This window comes from Chiloscyllium plagiosum, unplaced genomic scaffold (assembly GCF_037043375.1).
Source record: "Chiloscyllium plagiosum isolate Xiang-an unplaced genomic scaffold, Cpla_swu_hap1 HiC_scaffold_27, whole genome shotgun sequence".
NCBI lineage: Eukaryota > Metazoa > Chordata > Chondrichthyes > Orectolobiformes > Hemiscylliidae > Chiloscyllium > Chiloscyllium plagiosum.
In genome coordinates, this window is record NW_028270165.1 from 52,983,908 (window position 1) to 53,005,988 (window position 22,081).

Genomic DNA, 22,081 nt, shown 5'->3' on the forward strand with positions numbered 1-22,081 from the left:
GTGGGGCTGGATGAATGGCAGCTGGGAATGCAATAGGTAGATGGAGGTAGGGATTGATGGCAATACGTCAGAGATGAGGGTGGAGCAAATAGGTGAGAAGCAAGGTGGACAGGTATGACAGGTCAAGAGGTTGGTGTCGAATTGGAAGGTTGGATCTGGGACAAGGTGGGGGAGAGGAAATGAGGAAACTGATGAAATCTACATTGATACCATGTGGTTGGAGGGTCCCAAGTCAGAAGGTGAGGTGTTTTTCTTACAAGCGTCGGGTAGCAAGAGTTTGGCAGTGGAGGCAGCCCAGGACTTGCATGTCCTTGGCGGAATGGGAGAGCGAGTTAAAGCGTTCAGCCACAGGGCGTCGGTCGTTTAGTTTTAGTGTCCCAGAGCTGTTCCCTGAAACGTTCCGCGAGTTGGCGTCCAGTTTCCCCAATGTGGATGAGACCATATTGCAAGCAATGGACATAATCTTATAAATAGATTGCATAAATCTTAGCCTGCCAGAGTTCTTTTCTTTAATTAAATTAATGAAAATTTTAACTAAATTGGGTGACTGCATGAAACGGTTTGTTGGTCAGATTTGAATCATCACTCCCAAATAAGACAATGCCATGAATATCAGTGAACTGCTCGTTTTGTTAAAAACCATAAGTTCTTGATGTATTTTCACAACTTACTGGTATTCACATCTGCACATTCAATGTCAAACTCTGACATCAGAAATGAAATTACACCATTAATTTTGACTTTCAATATTCGAAGAAGCAAATTAATAGCACACAGTCAATACCCAGTCTGATTAATATGAAATTAAATTTAACCAAAAAAACATAAAACCAAGCTGGGAGATAAGAAATGGGGGAAGGGCATAAAGCAAGAAATGCAGCATCATAGAGGGTGCTCCTCCAGGGAGTGTATTTTACCAACTACTGCTGCTAAATATAAACACTCTGATATGATCCTCCGGTTTTAATGTAAACCATAGCCCCATACAGGAGGTACCATTTAAATGAGTTAAAAATACAAGCCTTGAGCAAATCCAGCCTCCAGCCTTACCGCCGGCTTCTTGGAGCTTGGACCTTCCTCAAGCTCCGGCGGGTCGTTGAACTCCTGGGCTCCAGCTGCCACTCCTCCACTGAAGAAGCTTTGGGAAACAGATGCAAAGGCAACATACAGAACAGAGCACCATTGTAAATGAAAGCAGCTTACGGAGATATTGGGCAATAGCATCACATGGTTTTTACCCATCGACCTCTGGGTTATGTGCCCAGCACACTCACGCAGCACTACTCTGCTTCTGGGCTCCCAGAAGCTGGATTGTGGATCAGTTTAAAGTAGGTCCTATATCTCTGATTACATTGGTACACAAGGCAGTGAAGAAAGGTTTCAGCACACTGGCCTTCATCAGTTAGGGAATTGAGTATAGATGTTGGCAAGTTATGTTGTAGTTATACAGGACGTTGATAAGGTTGCACCTGGAATATTGTGATCAGTTTGGTCCCCTTGGTGTTCTGACTTCTGACTTCTTCAACTCTGGGTTTGTGTTGAACTTGATGGGATACTTTGTCCAACTTAGCATGTTTAAACAGTATCGCTCAGATGATTCATTTGAAACTTTTCAGGAAGTGAGCTCAATAAGATTGAACTATTCAAAGTTACTTGGACCCTATTTTAAAATTACATGAGGACCAGTAGTCAGAGACACGTACAGCATGGAAACAGACCCTTCAGTCCAACTTGTCCATGCTGACCTGATATCCTAAATTAATCTAGTCCCATTTGACAGTACCTGACCCATATATTCTGGCAGCTCATTTCATATATGTACCAACCCCTGCATGAAGACGTTGTCTCTTTAATATATTTCGCCTCTCACCCTAAACCTATGCCCTCTACTTCTGGACTCCCCCACCCCTGAGAAAAGACCTTGTCTATTACCCTGTCCATGCCCCTCATGATTTTGTAACCTCTATTAGGTCACTCCTCTGCCTCCGATGCTCCAGGGAAAACAGCTCCAGCCTATTCAGCCTCTCCCTGGAGCTCAAACCCTACAACCCCCAGCATCATTCCCATAAATCGTTCCTCATGGAGAAGTTAACGTTTCAGTCCTGAAGAAGGGTTAATACCCAAAAAGCTGACTACTCCACATTCTGAGGCTGTATTCTCCCAACCTCCTGCTTGCAACTTCGGGTTGCAATATGTAGTGGCTCAGTGGTTACCACTGCAGTTCACAGCGCACGGGACCCAGGTTTGATTCCAGCCTTGGATAGCTGTCTGTGAGGAGTTTGCACAATCTCCCAGTGTCTGCATGTGTTTTCTCTGGGCGATCCTGTCTTCTTACATAAACCAAAGATGTGAAGGTCATGGTGATTGGTCATGCTTAATTGCCCATAGAGTTAGGTACATTAGTTAGAGGGAAATGGGTGTGGATGGGTTACTCTTCGGAGGGTTTGTGTGGACTTGTTGGGACTAATGGCCTATTTCCTGTAGCTAATCTCATCTGCACTAATTTTGTCTCTAACGAATGGCAGAGTCGACTCGACGGGCCCAATGGCCTAACTTCTGCTCCGATGGTCTTGCGGTCTGAGGTTTATTTGGATCATTTCATTGGCAATGTGCAGTCCCTGGCTCAATGAGCAGCAGTGCCCCCGCTGGTGCTTCCGCAAGTTGAAAGCAAACATGAACCTCTTCCCACACTCGGGCCAGCTGAAGGGCCTCCCACTGCTGAAGGACACACAGGTGTTTCAGCAGGGTGGAGGAATTTATGAAGGCCTTCCCGCACTCAAGTCAGCAGAATGGCCTCCCCCCTCCCCCCCCCCGCCCCCCGCCCCCGTGTGGACCAGCTGGTGCTTCCGCAGTGTGGAGGAGCGGATAAAGCCCTTCCCACACTCGGGGCAGGAGAACGGCTTCTCCCCGGTGTGGACGGACTGGTGCCTCAGCAGGGCTGAGGAATTGCTGAAGGACTTCCTGCACTTAGGGCAACTGAACGACCACTCCCCCATGTGGACTCACCAATGGGCCAGCAGGTCGGAGGAAAGAGCAAAGCCCTTCCTGCACTCAGGGCAGAAGAACGGCCTCTCCTCAGTGTGGACCCATTGGTGTCTCAGCAGGTGGGAAGAACTGCTGAAGGCCATCTCGCACTTGGGGCTGGAGAACAGCCTTCCCCGGTGTGGACCAACTGGTGCGGCAGCAGGCAGAGGAATCACTGAAGGCCTTCCCACACTCAGGGCAGCAGAAGGGCCTCTTCCCCTCTGTGGACCCACTGGTGCTTCAGAGCCCTTTCAAATTTCACAGTATCCTTCTGATAGGAGACCAGAATTGCACACAATATTCCAAAACTGGTCTAACCAATGTCCTGTACAGCCACAACATAACTTCCCAACTCCAATACTCAGTCAGAGGATTGCGAAAGCTTTCAAAACCCGCCAAAAACAAACAGGAAAGAATGGACGGCCAAACGAATTTTTGAAAGTCAGCTTGGAAGCATCAATGAGAAATCGGCGGACTGGGTTTATTGGGTACCCGTTCTCCTTAAATACACTATATACGCATTTCTCTTGTGCTCTTCGTAGTTTCTCTGTGCTGCAGTGTGTAGTGGCTCGTTGAAATAATGTCCTGATGCAGCAACGTTTGTGGTTGTTGGGATGATTGTTTCTGTGGTTAAATATTTGGTTTGTGTGTGTTGTTTTTCTGTAGACGCTAGTTTGAAGTTCCCCATTGACTGTTCGCTCTACTGTGACATCTAAGAATGGTACTATGTTGTTGTTCTTCTCTTCAAACCAGGAGCCCCCCTCAGGCCCAAAGCTTCACCATTTGGAACACCAATATGCAGACTAGTCAAAGGCCTCCACTGAAAACACCAAGTCGAAGATTCACGCCACTCCATTTACTCCATCCAAGAATTCCTGAACACCAAAGACACTAAGATAGAAGAGGATGGAATAATGCTGTTCTTTGACATAACAGCCCTGTTCACATCCATTAACATCAACTTGGCCAAAGAAAACTGGAGACACTACTCGAAGAACCAGAGACACAAACACAGCACCAACTTCATCAGCAAAGATAGCACTGTCAACCTCGTAGAACTGTGTCTTAACCACCCACTTCGTATTCAGTAACAAGCCCTCCAAACAAATCAACGAAATACCCATGAAACCACCAGTATCAGGATTCCTCGCAGAAGCAATAATGCAGAGACTCGAACAAACAGCCCTTCCAACGATCCACCCAAACTTTGGGTCCACGACGGTGATGACACTTTTGTCATCAAAAAATGAAACAAATTAGAGGAAACCTACAACACCATCAACAATATCCTCGCTGACATAAAATTCACAAAAGAGGAGAACAACAACAAAGTGCCATTTCTGGATGTCACAGTAGAGCAAATGTCAATGGTAAATTCAAAACAGCCTCTACAGGAAAACAACACACACGAACCAAGTACTTAACTACAGAAGCAATCATCCCTCCACATACAAACAAATCTGAATCAGGACACTATTTCAACGAGCCACGATACACTGCAGCACCCAGGAACGACTATAAATAATTACACAGCGCATTTAAGAAGAATGGTAGCCTGCACCCCTAAAAATGGTTTCCCTGACCGGGAATCGAACCCGGGCCGCGGCGGTGAGAGCGCCAAATCCTAACCACTAGACCACCAGGGAGATGCGGATTCCGCTTGTCAGCTCTCCTAAAAATTACTTTCCTGCCCGGAAATCGAACCTGGGCCGCGGTCGTCAGCAAGCTTTCACCTGTGCATCCAACAATGTCATTTCTTGTATCCATTGCTCCCGATGCGGTCTCCTCTACATTGGGGAGGCTGGAGACTCCTCGCAGAGTCCAGTCACGGCACTTGAGGGGATATTTCCAGGACAACCGCAACAATCAACCCCATCGCCCTCTGGCCCAACATTTCAACACCCCCTCCCACTCTGCCGAGGACATGCAAGTCCTGGGCCTCCTCCATCGCCGCTCCCTCCACACCCGATGCCTGGAGGAAGAACGCCCCATCTTCCGCCTCGGATAATTTCAAACCCAGAACATTAATGTAGACTTCACCAGTTTCCTCATTTCCCCTCCCCACACCTTACTTCAGTTCCAAACTTCCAGCACAGTGCTATCCTCATGACCTGTCCTACCTGCCAATCTCCCTTCCCACCTATCCGCTCCACCCTCCTCTCTGACTTTTCACCTCCATCCCCACCCCCATTCACCTACTGTACTCTTTGCTACCTTCGGCCCAGCACACCCCCACCCCCCAATTTATCTCTCCGCCCTGGAGGTGTCCTGTTTCCATTCCTGATGAAGGGCTTTTGACCGAAAAGTCGATTTTCCTGCTCCTCGGAAGCTGTCTGACCTGCTGTGCTTTTCCAGCACCACTCTGATCTAAACTCTGGTTTCCAGCATCTGCAATCCGCACTTTTGCCTACCCAATAAACCCAGTATGTCGATTTCACATCAACAAACTGACACAAGCAGACACAACGTGTGCAGAAACCCTAGCCACATTACTTTACATAAAAGAGATCTGGGAAATGATGTCCAGACAACTCAACGCTCTCAGCATCATGGTAGCCCACAAACCTACCAACACACTTAAAGAGCGGCTAATGAACCTGGAATAGCCTATACAAACAACCCGCAAACGAATATTATTTACAAAATACCATACAAGGAAATATATACATGAACTCTGCCGCACAGTTCTCTGTGGCAAGAAATGCTGGGATGAGATAAGGAAGATGTTTTTCAGCCAAAACGAATCGGCACTGACTGGACAGCCATTTAAAATCAACGCTGTCAGGCCAGGATCGAAGATCCAACAGGATGAACAGATTTCTTATTTCCTGAAGATTTACAAAGCTGAGACTGGGTTTTGGTGTTTGTTCCCTTTCCACTCCCAGGAGCTGCAGTGGTTGGGGAGGTGAGTTGGAGAAAGTGAAATATGTCCATGAGCAGCGTGTGGGGCGATTTCAGCTTCCCCTCCTCTGACAGCGATGTGACGTGACTCTGATGTTCTCAGGGACACTTACTGACGCAAGACAGTAAAAAGATTCCCATTCCCGCAAATCAGGAATTCAAACCGTATGCCAGCTTCAGGACAATGAGAAAGATTAATTGGAGTGTGTGAAGAAGCTGTGAGCTGCATTTCAAAGAGGTAGGTGGAGTCAGATGCGTCATCCATTGCGCCCCGGCACTGTGCGTACCTGACGCCACCATGCTGCAGAGTTCTGACGTTAACACGGACATGCGCAGCAATGGGAACATTCACAAGAGGAACAGCCAAAGATAATCACCGTCACTGCTTCCCTTCCATTGTCCCAACTTGGTGAAGCAGTATCTTTCACTGGCAAATAAAACACATTCGTCCTCAGGTGCCTGCTTCATTTCGATCACGACTTCACGCCCCTCACTGTTCTCGTCTCATTTCCAAACACTTGGCTCATAGCCTCAAAAGTAGCTCTGTGCGTATCTGCTTGTTCCACCCTGACAGGCAATGGGTTGCAGATTTCCAACCCCTCCAATGATGTGAATCTTAAAGAAGAAACCGGGGAACAGTCTTCCTTTCTTTTTGACGACATTTCTCAACTATAGTCGGCAAGGTTCACACCTGCGTGGGGAAACCGCAATCGATCTCAAATCCATCGTATTAACCACTCGACCCAGGAATAAAGAACCACACTGACAGCTTCATTTCCCAGGTCTCTCTGCCTGTAGAGCTGAGAAATAGTGAGTTATTGCTGGGTTTGTTTGAATACAATCACTTCACAGGTTACGAAAGGGTTACATATCTGCACATGGCGAGTCTGGTTGTTTCATCACGAAAGATGAAATAAACTTTCAGTTAAAAGCAAAAACAGAAATTGCAGGAGCAACTCAGCAGGTCAGGCACCATCGGTGGAAAGAGAATCAGAGACAATATTTCAGAACTCTGTTTTCTCCCACAGGTACTGCCAAACCGGCTGAGTTTCTCCAGCAGCTCCTCTTTGTGTCTCTGATTCTCAGCATCCGCAGTCCTTTACGTTAGAAATTAAATCAATTCAACCTCATGTGCAGGAATGAGAATCCTTTCAATTTCCCAAAAATTGGCAGAGATTTCAAGGCATTTGGAAAAAAAAGTAAAAGTGACATTAGGAAGAACACTTTCTTGTCCCTGTCTGACCGTGACAAGGAGGCAGATTCAAGAACAAAAAAGGGAATTCGGTGGTCATGTCCAAAGTAACAATGTGGAGATTTACAGGGCGAAGGCAAGAGAATGATACGAATAGAGACTCTCATTTACTTGCTGTGTAGAACCAGCAGAGCTAATGTGGGCCTCAAATTGCGCTGTGACACGTGTTGTGATTCAGAGTGAACTCACAGTTCAATCAACGGAAGGTGGGGATTTAGAAAAGTTTATATTTATATAATCTCCTCACGTCAACGCAACAACAAAGTGGTTTAATTATCCGCCAGTGGAGAGAACCTGGTTCCTGGAGATGGGACAAAGAGCTGGCTCAGGGATATCAATCCACATTGCTCTCTTTGCCACGAGTTCAGAGGGAGAACATTGGAGGGACAAAGGAGAGAATAACGATCTGTGTCGGAGGGTGACGAACTGTTCATGGAGACTATTCCTGGCTAACAATAAGTCGTGTGTAACAGCAGACGATGTGATAACACGGCCTCGTGTGGGTGTGGTAGGGATCAAGGGCATGGGGGTGTTCGGGTCCAAATAATATTGAACTCGATCTTGAAGACTGGAGGATTCCAAACGGAAAATGAGGCGCTTGTCTTCCATCTGGAGCAGAGCTTTGTTGGAACACTGCTGCATGTCTGAGACAGAGATGTGGGCCAGGGAACAGGGTGGCGTGTTAAAGTGACAGGCAACCAGAAGCTCATCGCCTCTGGGTGGGCTCGATCCACCAACCTTTCGATTAACAGCCGAACGCACTGACCAATTGCGCCACAGAGACAGGCGATGACGTGGGCTGCGCCATCGCTTAGGGGAGGCTATTAGTGAATTCATAATTCAGCCTCCCGGCCTCGATTTCCAGTTGGCGTCTATCAGTTTTACTTTTCCATAATAAAGCCTGGGACATTCATTGTGGAGACACCGGGGACAGGCTGGAGACACATCCATGTCAGGAGGAACTAGCTTTCTTACTCCGGGCCGTCACCCTTCGAGCCTTTCCGTGTTTTGCCTGTTCCCGAGTTCTCTCATTGGCTCGGAGGCGAGAAGGGGTTTGAATTCCTGATGTGCAGGAACGACAATTCTTTCAATGTCTCAGATCAGTTCATGTCCCGAGAACATCAGAGTCAATCTCCCGCAATCTTCAACAAGGGGACGGTGTCTGGACTGTCTCTACTCAGTCGGACAGTTCATCTTTCATTCTCCTCGAAATCCGCTTCCCAAAGAGTTTCTCAAGGTTCACAAAGCTGGAGACTGGGATTTCTGTTTTGCTTCATGAACATTTTTCCATTTCGTAACTGACAATATTTTGCCAAAACATCTTCCCAATTGTACGCCATGATTCATTTCCAGGGATGAGGAATTTCCATTTTGGAGAGACATTCCCAAGGTTGGGAATGTTCGCTTTGGAGCAAAGAAGGTTAACTGGAGATTTCCTGGGGCTGTTGATCATGATGGGAGAAGAAGCGGTGGGAATGGGCAGATTAATGATGAGAAGAATCAATTGCCACTGACCAGAGTCAGTTACCAGAGGACAGGGATTGAAGTTCTTGAATGAAAAGCAGCACTTGTGCCTAATAAACATAGAGAATACTGCAGAAAGCCAACAGGTCGAGCAGCATCTGTGGAAAGGGAAACAGAGCTGACGTTGTGAGGCTGGTACGTTGTTTGTTCACAACCAGATTTTCCTGCATGGCAATCAATTCCCAGACATGAGAAAACTGGATTTTATCGAGACGGGTTTTGTGAAGTTTGAGCGATAATGCAGCCAACAGGAAGTCATTTAAAATCGCCAGTGAAGAAAGCATAGTCAGCAGGTTACCACCCTGAGCGGGGGAGCCCCAAAGGATCTCTACGCCAGCACCTTAAGTGTTCGGCGACAACTACACGCCCAAAGTTGTGGTCTAAAATTTCTCATGGAATGGTTCTAACAGGAAAGGTGAGTATTGGGCTTTTCCTGTCCGCGCCATAGTCCCAACGTATCCTGTTCCCCTGGATTTGATCAGGACAGAGGAGGCTGATGGGAGATCGAACTGAACTACACACATTGATGAGTGATAGAACGGGTGGGAAGGATCCATTCCCATGCATAGAGAGATTAATAATCAGGGCCGAAAATAAGGAGCCACTTCAAGAAATTTGGGGTTCATTCAGCAAAGCTAATGTGGAACTGTTCACAGAAAATTGTGGTGAAAGTCTCTCGAGTTATTTTGATGAGAAGTGTTGATGATGCTAATACAATCGATAGGATGAACGTAGATTGGTAAATGTATTTGGTGACAGTTCTGTTCTAGCCCTGTGAGCGAAACCTGGATCTGAAGGAATAAAAGGGACATTAACAACATCGATCTGAAATTGGATACGTGACAAGAAACAGAGCCATCATTAACAGTTGGCTTTTGAACTGGAAAAGTATTCTCGTGAAATTAGCTTGTGGCTTGAGGTATGCAAGGTCAAGATAATTTAGGTAAAACACGGAAACGCTATCCTCATTAGCAGACAGTGAAAGGATTACAAGATGCAAATTAAACATTTTCGATAAGTGATACAGGGGACTGGGAAGATAAGTATTATAAACTGTGAACAACAAAGTTCTGGAGCACAACACTTACATTCAAAGACCGAAAACATCCAGGTCCTGATTAATCAGATGGCATTGTGGTGCTTTTCTGCAAAACATCCACTTGCAATGTCCTACAAAAGAGTGACAAAACCCATCCCTGTCATCCCAGGATAGAAAATCCGAAGGGATGAACCTTTGCTTATTTTCTGAAGATACACAAAGCTAAGACTGGGTTTTGGTGATTATTTCCTTTCCACTCCCAGGAGCCGCAGTGGTTGAGGCGGTGAGTTGGGGAAAGGAAAGTGTGCCCGTGAGCAGCGTGTGGGGCTCTTTCAGCTTCCCCTCCTCTGACAGCGCTGTGACGTGACTCTGATGTTCTCAGGGACATTTACTGACGCGAGACAGTGAAAAGATTCTCATTCCCGCAGATCGGGAATTCAAACCGTATTCCGGCTTCAGGACAATGAGAAAGATTAATTGGGGTGTGTGAAGAAACTGTGAGCTGCATTTCAAACAGGTAGGTGGAGTCAGATGCGTCATCCATTGCGCCGCGGCCCTGTGCGTATCTCACGCCGCCATGCTGCAGAGTTCTGACGTTAACACGGACATGCGCAGCAATGGGAACCTTCACAAGGTCAACAACCAAAGATAATCACCGTCACTGATTCCCTTCCACAGGCCCAACTTTGTGAAGCAGTATCTTTCACTGGCAAAGGAAATACCCTTGTCCTCAGGTGCCTGCTTCATTTCGATCACGATTTCAAGCCCCTCACTGTTCTAGTCTCATTTCCAAACACTTGGCTCATCGCCTCAAAAGAAGCTCTGCGGGTATCTGCTTGTTCCACCCGAACAGGCAGTGGGTTGCAGATACCCACCAGTCCCAATGTGAGTGAAATACTTTTCCCCCTCCACTGATTTGAATCTTAAAGAAGAAGCCGGGGAGCGAGCTCCCTTTCTTTTCGACGACATTTCTCATTTTGTACTCTGCAGGGTTCACACCTGCGTGGGGAAACCGCAATGGATTTCAAGTCCATCGCATGAACCACTCGGCCCACGAATACAGAACCACACTGACAACTTCACTTCCCATGTCTGTCTGCCTGTGGAGCTGAGAAAGAGTGAATCATCGCAGAGTTTGTTTGAATCCAATCACTTCACAGTGATTCGAAAGGAATAAATATCTGCACATGGCGAGTCTAGGTGTTTCATCCCAAAAGGTGAAATGAACTTTCCGTTAAAAACAACACGAGAAATTGCAGGAGGTACTCAGCAGGTCAGGGAACATCTGTGGGAAGAGAATCAGAGACAACATTTCAAAATTCTGTTTTCTCCGACAGGTACTGTCAAACCTGCCGAGTTTCTCTTTTTGTCTCGGCTTCTCAGCATCCGCAGTCCCTTCCGTTAGACATTAATTCAATTCAGAAGCCCCTTTGTGGAGAGGATTTCCGTTTGGGGAACATTTTCCTGACCCCATTAATAGCGCTCAGCTTCGAAGCCAGTGAAGAACAGCGAACACACCGCCCCTGGGTGGGCTCGAACCACCAACCTTTCAGTTAACAGCCGAACACGCTGACCAATTGCGCCACAGAGACAGAGGCTGGCGAGGACTGCACCATCGCTTAGATGAGGCTATTAGTGAATTCATAATTCAGACACCCCGCCTCGAATTACAATTGTTGTCTCCCGCGCAGTCTTGCGAGAGATCCCGGCTTTCTTAACTTGACTTGTGCAAAAATGCCCGATTAAACTTCTCAAAAAGAACCTCCGTGAAACGAGACTGGGCTCCCTGTAGTACGAATTGGACAGGAAGTGAAATGATTGGAGATAGCATTGAACAGGTTGACGTGTTTACTTCCCTAATTTTCTTATCCCTCAGCCAATTGGCACGTGGCTTGGGCAGTAATGTTATTACACACACTGGACCAGTGGGATTTGAACCTGAGCCTCAGGGCTCTATGGGAGACTACAGCTGCACCACAAAAAAACTCTAGTAAATAGGTCCACTTCTGTTGAATGAGAGGAAACAGCTTCCTCCTCAACATGATACACGACCACTGTACCCTCCGTGCCCATTACAATAAATTGAGCCGCCTCCTGTTGAATGAATGAGTGGGAACCCCTCTCTGAGCTCCAAGAAGCGGGGTGCCCGGCTGGAGGCTGGATTTGCTCATGGCTTGTATCTATTAACTTATTTAAATGGTACCTACTGGAAGGGAGTATGGTTTACATGAAAACCAGAGGATCATGTCAGAGTGTTTGTTTATATTTTGCAGTTGTAGTTTATAAAATACACTCCCTGGAGGAGCACCTTCTATGATGCTGCATTTCCTGCCTTCTGCCCTTCCCCCATTTGTTATCTCTCATCTCGATTTTACATTTTCAGTCAAATTTCATTTCACATTAATCAGCCTTGGTATTCACTGTGTATCATTAATTAATCTGTTGGATTGTTGTAAAACAAAATTAATGGTGTAATTTCATTTATGTTGTCTGAGTTTGACATTGAATATGCAGGTGTGAATGCTAGTAAGTTGTAAAAATAAATCAAGAACTTGTGCTTTTTAAACAAAAAGAGTTCAATGGTATTACTGGCATTGTCTCCTTGGATGATGATGATTATAGTCTGACCAACAAACCATTTCATGCAGTCACCCAGTTTAATTAAAGTCTTTTGGAAAATAATTCTGGCAGGCAAATATTTATACAACCCAAAATACGGTCGGTAATCATGTGTATTCTTATCTTTTAAGCCGTAACGGATGGCATTGCGTGGCGGGTTGAGACTGAAACTTCGCTGGAAAGAATGTAGATTGATGAGGGAAGTCAAAATGGCAGGGTCTCGGGCCACAATCTATCAGTCCTGCTTGATTGCATGAGTGGTGGTTCTTCAAAAGCACCTTCCAAGTCATGACCTCAACCACCAAGAACAAACAAGTGTGAACACAGGATTCCGACTGCAAGATATATCGCATTGTTTCTTTGTTATTGACCAAAATGCTGGAAATCACTCCTGAACATTGTTGCAGACCACATCATATTTGTGAAGCAATTTAAGAGGCAGTTCGGCACCACCTTTTCAAAGTCAGTTTGGGAAGAGTTGTTGGCACAGCCAATGATATTCACATCTCATGAAATAGTAAGCAAAGAGCCCACAGTGTTGGGAGGCTGTATGTTAGCATGGATAGAGGATTGGCTAACTACCACAGTTGTGGTAAGGGACATGTTCAGGATGACAACTTGTAACTAGTGGTGTACCACAGGAATCAGCACTGGGGCCAACATTATTTACAATATATATACGAATTACTTGGATAAGTAAAGTGAAGGTACTATTGCTAAATTTGCAGAAGACACAGTTGATGTGAAAGCAGGTGGTGAGGATGACATTAGATAGAGGGATTTGGAATCACAACCACGAATCTCTTCATCCACTTTCAGTGAGTAATAGGGAGGCTAATTGGCGGTTGGCCTTTTCAATAGAGTAGAAATGTAGGGAGGTTATAGTGAATCTATGTAAGGCATTAGTCAGGCCACAACTGAATACTGTGAACAGTTTAGGGCCTTTTACCTGAGGAAAGATATATTGGCATTGGAGGCAGTCCAGAGAATGTTGACCATGATGATACCAGGGATGGAAAGAATGTCTTATGAGGAGAACTGAATAGGTTGGGCCTGTGCTTATTAGAAGTTCGAAGAATTAGAGGTAACCTTATTGTCACGTACAAGATTCTGAGGCGACTTGACAGGCTAGACGTGGAAAAGTGGGTGAGTCTGGGACCAGAGGAAGTAACCTCCAAATGAGAGATTGCATGTTTAGGACAGATAGGAATTTCTCCTGAGGGCAGTAAATCTGTGGAACTTGATACTACAGAGGGCTGTTGAGCATGGGTTGTTACGTGCATTCAAGGCTGAGATAGATTTTTTTTAACCAGTAAGGGATTTGAGGATTATGGGGAAATGGCAGCAAAATGGAGTAAATGTTTCCCAGAATTATCGTGATCTGAATAAATGGCAGAGTCAACTCAATGGGCTGAATTGAATAGTAAATAGTAAGGAGGAAAAGCATGCAACTGGCAATTACAGACCAGTCAGTGTTGGGAAGCCTAGAGATTGTAGGGAGTTGGTGGCATTTGGGAATTGTTCCTGGATTTAACATCTGGAGTTTCAAATTGATGCTGCTATGGCCCCGATGCAATTTGAAATCAATTTATGTATCTGGAATATAAACTTATCGCTGCTTTGGTGATCTTATCAATTGTCATAAGTACCTATCTTGTTCACTAATAACCTTTTTTTTAAGGAAGGAAATCTTCAGTCCTGTCCCAGTTTGGTGAATGTGTCACCCTTAATCGAAAGTCATGTGGTTGACTCTTACTTAACTGCCCTATGAATTGGCACTTGGTTATTTTTTGGGAGACCAAGTGTCACGTTCCATGAATGAATAAAGAAAAATATTCAGGACAAGATTGTCAATGTCACTGTCAATGAAGGGAAGATTGTGATCTCGTGATACTGGTTAAGTAGCCCAGAGATCTCGGTCTTCTGAGAACAAAAATTAAAATCCCATCATGGATGCTAGTGGACTTTATTTTCAACGAATAAAAAGATCTGGAAGTGAGAGTTTGTCTCTGTACTGGCAACCAGGAAACCATTATTGGCTAAGACAATGAATTGCAGATGTTGGAGATCAGCAACAAAAGGCACAATTGCTGGGGAAATGCAGCAGGTCTGGCAGCATCTGTGGAAAGAAAACAGTTAATGTTTTGAATCCAGCCTAATTTTGAAGGGCCACCGGACTCAAAACAGTAACACTGTCGTCTCCTCATAGATGCTACCAGAACTGTTATTTTTGTCCAATCATTATAGAGTGTTGTGAAAGTGTTCTTTTAGGGAGGGAAATCTACCACTCACAACCCTACACACGCGTGCACACGCTCACATCATGTGACTCCAGACCTACTACAATGTGGTTGACTCTCAACTGCCTTCTAGCATGTAGCCAATTGCTCAGTCCAAAGGCCATGAGGGATGGGGAGCAAATGTTGGACGTGCTAGCAACAATCCCATCCCTCAAAATATTTTCTTATATATTATAAAGCATAGGTTAATGAAGGACAACCAAAACCAACTGCTATGGGAAAGTCATGCCCAACTAACCTGATTTGCTTGTAGTCATAAATATTGTTTTAAAACCCTCTTCAGAGAGGACATTGGTGCCATCATTGTTGCAATACTGCATGCAATTCTGTGCTTTCCGCTGCAGGAAGGGTGTTGTGAAACTTGAAAGGGTCAGAAAACATTTACAAGGATGCTGCCAGGGTTGGAGGGTTTGAGCTACAGGAAGAGGCTGAATAGACTGGAGCTATTTTCTCTGGAGCTTTGGAGGTTGAGGGGTGACATAAAAGACATTTATAAAATCATGAGGGACATGGGTAGGGTAAATAGGCAAGGTCTTCTCCCTTGGGGTTCGGGGAGTCCAAAATTAGAGGGCATAGGTTTAAGGTTAATGGCAAATGGAGTTTAATATAGATAAGTGTGAGGTCTTACATTTTGTATAGTCAAATCAAGGTAGGAATTTCATGGTGAATGGCAGGACGTTAAAGAGTGTAGTGGAACAGAGGGATCTTGGAGTACATGTTCACAGTTCTCTGAAAGTGGAGTCACAGGTAGAAACGTTTGGCACACTGGCCTTCATCAGTCATGGCATTCAGTATAAAATACCGAATTAGAGCCGAGATAAGCACCAAATAATAACACATACCAAAAAACACCAAATCTGTTTCATATGCAGTATTTCAAACCAAGAGATGTAAGGGTGCAGGTTCATAGCTCCTAGAAAGTGGAGTCATGGGTAGACAGGGCAGTGAAGAAGACTTTCGGCATGCTTGTTTTCATCAGTCGGAGCACTGAGTACAGGAGTTGGGATGAATTGTTGCAGCTGTCACAGATTCCACACAACAACAACAAGACGTGACCCTGCCCTCCCCTGACTGACTGTCACTTTGCATATCAGGGGGAGACACCCTTTTAATTGTGATGATCAGGAAACAGGCCATCCTTCAAAAAAATGGATTTGTTCACAAATATTGTGACAGAGGAAGGAAGTTGCAGTCTGGGTGAAGATCAATCTTCATTCAGAGAGAGAGAGAGAGGAAGAGCAGCAGCAGATTCAGAAGTTCAGGGTCCAACTTCTGAAAAGACCTTGTCTGATTTGCAGTTGTTCCTGGGCTTGTAATATCGTACTGCAGCATATTGTAGATCTTCAGTAAGAGTGTCAACACTGCACTAAAGATATCCGTTCAGCAACTTGAGTCCATGTGAACTCTTCGTGGAGGTATGCAGTCTGCCCCATAACCCTGTCGGTTTACAGTTACATATAGATCGACACAAAGATCTTTGGGATTGAGAGGAAAGAATGTTCCACAGTAGCTAGAATTACGTTCAGATTTTCTATCATGGACTGACTGTGATGACCCTTGCAATCACTTCACTGGAATATTACAAGAGAAGAATTTGGCGGCAGAAATCTCAGACCAAACATCACATCAAAGTCTGACAGTCACTTGATTCACGAGGACGTGGATATTGATGGCCGTGAAAACAAAGGGAAAAAGGCCTGTCTGCTTAGTTAGGTTTTAAACGTAAGTGTGACTGGAAACTCAGAGTCTCGCATACCCTCACATCAGAGTAGGGACTGGAACAAGCTTTACAGACTGAATGAGTGTTCCAATTATCAGAGGGTTCACCAGTAACACCACACACATGCTGTAAGCGTGAGTGAGTTTTCAACTGATTGTTATGGTCTGAGACAGACGAGGGCACCTGCACCATGGAGAAACCGTGGAAATGTGGGGAGTGTGGGAATGGTTTCCCTTCGCCATCTACACTGGAGATTCATCGGCGTTTGCACACCGGGCAGCGGCTGTTCGCCAGCACTCAGTGCAGGAAAGGCTTCACTCAGTTACACCACCTCCTGGCCCACCAGTGGGTCCACATCAGCAAGAACCCGTTCATCTGCCCCGTGTGTGGGCAGGGCTACACTTAGTCACACCACCTACTGCCGCACCAGCGGATGCACACCGGGGAGAAACCGTTTTCCTGCTCTGTGCACGGGAAGGGCTACACCCAGTCGTATCACCTGCTGCTCAGCTTCCGCTACCACACTGAGGAGAGGCCGTTCACCTGTCCCGTGTGGAGCAATGACTTCTGTGATTCCTCCACCCTGCGTAAACACCAGCGCATCCACACCAAGGAGCGGCCGTTCACCTGTCCAGTGTATGGAAAGGGCTTCACCCAGTCGTGCAACTTGTGGAGACACCAGCAACTTCATAAGTTAGATGGCGCAGGGATTCGGGTTGGACTCTGCTGTTACCGCTGCTGAGAGTGTCATCTTGAACTCTGTTTAGTGGGTGAAGTGGGAGGGGCAAGGGGTTCCTTTATGCTGAATGGCCGCTCTCTCACCCACTTTACTTCCAGTGGGGGCTGATGCTCTCTGAGCCTGGGATTGCACCTTCCCTACGGAAACAGTCCACAGAAGCGGCTGAAGTGCAGGGAGATCTGAAATAGATACATTTGTCTCTGTCCCATTGAGTCTCCACCACAGTCAATCCAATTGGGCTCTGTCAGTGTTTATGCTCCACCTGAGCCTCCACCCACCCCTTCATCACCATACAGGTATCCCCTGCTTTTGGAAAGTTGACTTTACCCCCTACCCCCTCCCCGCCCAAGCCTGTGCCAATTCTTAATCCTAACTTCGACCTGCTATTTATTGCCGATGCATGGTTTCTGTCCCTGTATTCACCTCCCCTTCATGTGTCTGTCCAGATACACCTAAAGTGTTGCTAAGGTGCCTCTTTCCACTTCGTCCACTGGCAGTGCATTCCAGGCATCCACCATCCAACTGTGTGAAAAATCTTCCCTTTCAATTCTCCCCCTGACTGTCCCCCTCTCGCCTTGAACTTGTGCCCTCTTGTAGTTGACTTTTCCACCCTGGGGGTGGGGTGGGGGAAGCCTCTGACTATCTAACAGACTATCTGGCCCAACCCCAAACATCCAAAGAATAATCCACACAGACCCATTTCCCTACCCCTATTACTCGACATTTACCCCTGACTAATGTACCTAACATTCACATTCCTGAACACTGTGGGGCAATTTAAGCACGGACAATCCAACTTAACCTGCCAATCCCTGGGCATTGGGGTAATTTAGCATAGCCACTCCACCCGAATCCACACATTTGGATTGTGAGAGGAATCCGGAGGAAACCCATATCGACACAGGGAGAATGTGCAAACTCCACACAGACAGTGACCTGGGACTGAAATCGAACCAGTTTCCCTGGTGCTGTGAGGCATCAGTGCTAATGATTGAGCCACCATGCCACCCCCGTCCAGTCAATCTGTGTGTCTCATCATTTTGTTGAGGTTATCTCTCTGCCCCATCTTCACAGTGAAAATAATCCAGGTTTATCCCATTCTCTGCTCATAATGAGACCTCCAGACCAGGCAGTGTCCTAGTGAACCTTCTCTATACCCTCTCGCAGAGCATCCATGTCCTTCTGGGAGTGTAGGGACCAGAACTGCACGCAATATTCTGAATGTGGCCGGAATAAATAGCTGTAACATAACTCGTCAACTCTTAGACTCAAGGCAAACGTGCTGTGTGCCTTCTTGATCACGTTACCCGCCTGTATTGCCAATTTTGGAGATCTATATGGCCAGATCCCTCTGTATGCGAGTGCTTCTATGTGGTCTGAAATTTATCGTTCAATTATTGTATTTCCTATGTATCTGTACCCAGCTTCACTTTAATTGTGTTCCCCTCTTTATCTCTTTTCCCCCATTCTCACCCCTCCACACATCAGCATATGATAAGATTATAGGAGCAGAAATTATGCCATTCAGCCCATTGAGTCTGCTCCACCATTCAATCATGGCTGATAAATTTCTCAACCCCATTCTCCCCATAACCTTTGATCCTCTTGATACTCAAGAAACTAGTTATCCCCAGCTTAAATGTATTCAACGATCTGGCCTTCACAGCCTTCTGGGGCAGTGAATTCCATAGATACACCACTGTCTGTCTGAAGAAGTTTTCCTTATCTCCGTTCCAATAGGTCTTCCCTTTACTTGAAGGCTGAGCCCTCGGGTCCTCGTTTCTCCTACCTATGGAAACATTTTCCCAACATCCACTCTGTCTAAGCTGTTCAGTATGCTGTAGGTTTCAATTAGTTCCCTTGTCATCTTCTAAACTCCATTGAGTATAGACCCAGAGTCCTCAAATGTTCTTCATATGTTAAGCTTTTCAATCCTGGGACCTTTCTCATCAACCTCCTCTGAACATGTTCCAGGGCCAGTACATCCTTCCTGAGATATGGAGACCAAAACTGTGTACAGTACTCCAATTGTGGCCTGACTGGAACCTGAAAGATCCTCAGAAGTACATCCCTGCTTTTATATTCAAGTCCTGTCAAAATAAATGCCATTGTTGCATTTGCCTTCCTCACTACTGACTCAGCCTGTAAGTTTACCTTGAGAAAATCCTGGGCTAGAAGTCCCAAGTCTCTTTGCTCTTCGGATTTCTGAATTTTCTCCCCATAATCCTTCTGTTCCAGGGTAGCAGCAGAGACTTCCAGACACACTGATTTGTATTCCTGGATATCCAGGGATCTCAAGAACTGCCAGTATCTCAGGAGGAATCGTTATTCTGGGAGGAGGCAGAGAGGAGAGTGGTGTGCACCTGTAAACTCCAGAGCTTCCCAAACTTCACGAGCCAACAATAACTCTTTCTGGACCAAGAAACGAAAGGGCCGACGAGAAACTGTGACACCACAGGAAGTGAAATTAGGCCATTCAGCCCATTGAGTCTGCTCCACCATTCACTCATTCTTGAGTATCAAGGGGCTCAAAGGTTACAGGGAGAATGGGGTGAAGAAAAATATCAACCATGACTGAATGGCAGAGCAGATTCAATACGATAAATGGCTTAATTTCTGCTAATGAACATCCATGGGAAGAAGGAGGCAACACAATAAGTTGTTTCTTGGGACAGGCAAGATAATGTTGTTTAATAATGGTGTGACAAAAGAACAATTAATTCTGCCTGCAGAAGGAAAGCCCTGACATAGAGGGGTTAATTGCATGGCAGGCTGTTTCAAACAGACAGCTAACCCTCAAGGATAAGAAGGTAAGCTGCAGACCTGAGGTCTCCAGCAATGTGAGGTGATGTTGGAGTCTTAAAAACAAAAGTCACACCACAGATTGGAAATTGAGGAAACGCCACCAAACTTCAACTCCAGAATGATGCAGCCGCAGCAGTACTCAGAAGAATAATACTGCATCAAACCCCTGGAACTTCCAGAGATGGGCACCGTCGGTGGAAAACCAGTTAACTTCAGACATCAACTGGGTGATAGCCAAGTTTGGGGAGTGAAGCTGAATGAACTTGAGAGGTTTTATTTGTGGTTGCGACGTGCAATAAAGTGCAAATCATTGTTTCAGCAGTTGATTGTCTGTGCGGTTTCTGAGTCAGGAGCCAAATTAAGGTGATTCACCCACAACCACAACAAGAGGCTTGGATTAATATTGACTCCATTGCATTCAAGAGAATGTCATCAATACTGTTACAAAGCGAAGGCTGAACCCCCCCCCCCCCCCCTCCCCCTCCCCCTCCCCCTCACCAAGATCTCAAACTGAAACGTCCAAAGAGTGGCACGTTGCCCTTTAATCTGTAAAGTCAGTGTGATAAGTGGTGTAACCTGCTGTAGTGTTAAAAGTAAATCCCTGACACTTTACAACCGACAATCAGCAATTTATTTAACCAACTCTCACGGTGAACAAATGAACAAAACTACTAACAAACTGAAGAAATCCTTCCTAACTACTGAGTATTCTGGAATAAATCAAGATTCTTCTGGTATGCTTTTCCAATCAATACATGTCCCACTCAGATGACACAAAATAGAATTTAATCTCTCAGATTACAACCAGGTTATGTGTCTTCCGGAATATTCTGCGCCATTTTCTGTCGGGGATGCCTCCTCCGATTCCTCCGTCAGGAATGTCCTTCTCTGTTTTTCTAAATGATGCTTTATCTAATACACAGATGACTGAGACCGCCAATTCTTTATGATAGGATTGGTCCTGTTGTCAAAACTTTAGGATTTAAATTTAATAAATTTTTGGTAGCCAATGGGGCTGATTTAAATTGATTGGTGAAATTGAAAACCTGTTTTCTTGTCCTGCTAACTGTACAGCCTTTTGTTACAAATGTTTCAGTTCAAGTGCTTTTTGTTGTGATCATGTTCCTCCTTTAAGAAGATTACGTTGTTGGTTTATTTTCAGGAGGGGTTGTAAAAGGCTTCCCATTCATCTAGGATTAAGGTTTTCACTAATGGTTAACAGATACTGGCTAAGGCAACAATCCGGGAAAAGGGTTTGACATTTTATTTTTCTAAAACGCTTCTACAATGAAAGGGCAGTTGTCCCATTCTTTTCCCCTGGTTTTGGTTTTGGCAAGCAGTCTGTCTAAAGCTGCTGCAGAAAGACATGTTTTCTGATTCAACAGATGTTTCTGGCTGACTCTAAAGCTTCAGGGAAAATAGTACCAGCGTATTCAGCCTCTCCCTGTAGCTCAAACCTTGCAACCCTGGAAACAACCTTCCAAACCTTTTCTGAACCCTTTCAAGTTTCATAATGTCTTAAAAAGACGTCTACTTTGCTCGACTAATGTGGGAGAATTTTCTACATGACGCGTTGTGTCTGAAAGAGCCCTCCCCTGTGCTATGACAGAGCTGCAGTGACTTTCAAAAGCCTGACAAATGCTGTTATCAGTCAAAGATTCATTGGGAGAAGCTTCTCAATCACATCTGTAAATGGAGAAAGTGTTTTTAATAATGAGACATGAATAAAGGCTGCATTAATCTTTTGTTCTGAAGATTTACTCATACATCTCAAAACAGAGCATATGAACCCGGTCAAAAGAAGTCTACGGGAATATAAGACACCACTGCCTATTTGCCGACCAGGACCGACTTTACACAGAAAACATGGACATTTTAAATGAATGGGGTGCCATTCGTTTTAAGATCAGGTGAACTTAAGAGGCACAGCATTGGCTTAGAAAGGAGAGATCCTTGACACACACACAGCCAAAATCATCACTGCCATTATTATCAAATTAGAATTTAGGCTGGATAGGCTGGGATGTTTTTCCACTGGAGCAGAGGAAGTTGAGAGGCAATATTTTCAAACCATGAGGGGTAGATTTGGGTTAATGGTAGCTGTCTCTTCCCTTGAGGAAGGATTTCAAGAGCAAGGACGCGTTTTATGGTGAGAGGA

At 45.4% G+C, this 22,081-nt stretch overlaps 1 non-coding gene across 1 annotated transcript; it reads right to left on the reverse strand.

The window, feature by feature from the left end:
- Positions 1-4,598: 4,598 nt before the first annotated feature.
- trnae-cuc (transfer RNA glutamic acid (anticodon CUC)) lies at positions 4,599-4,670 on the reverse strand. The gene has a single exon. It is a non-coding gene; the product is annotated as a tRNA-Glu (tRNA).
- Between the last annotated feature and the right edge of the window lie 17,411 nt (positions 4,671-22,081).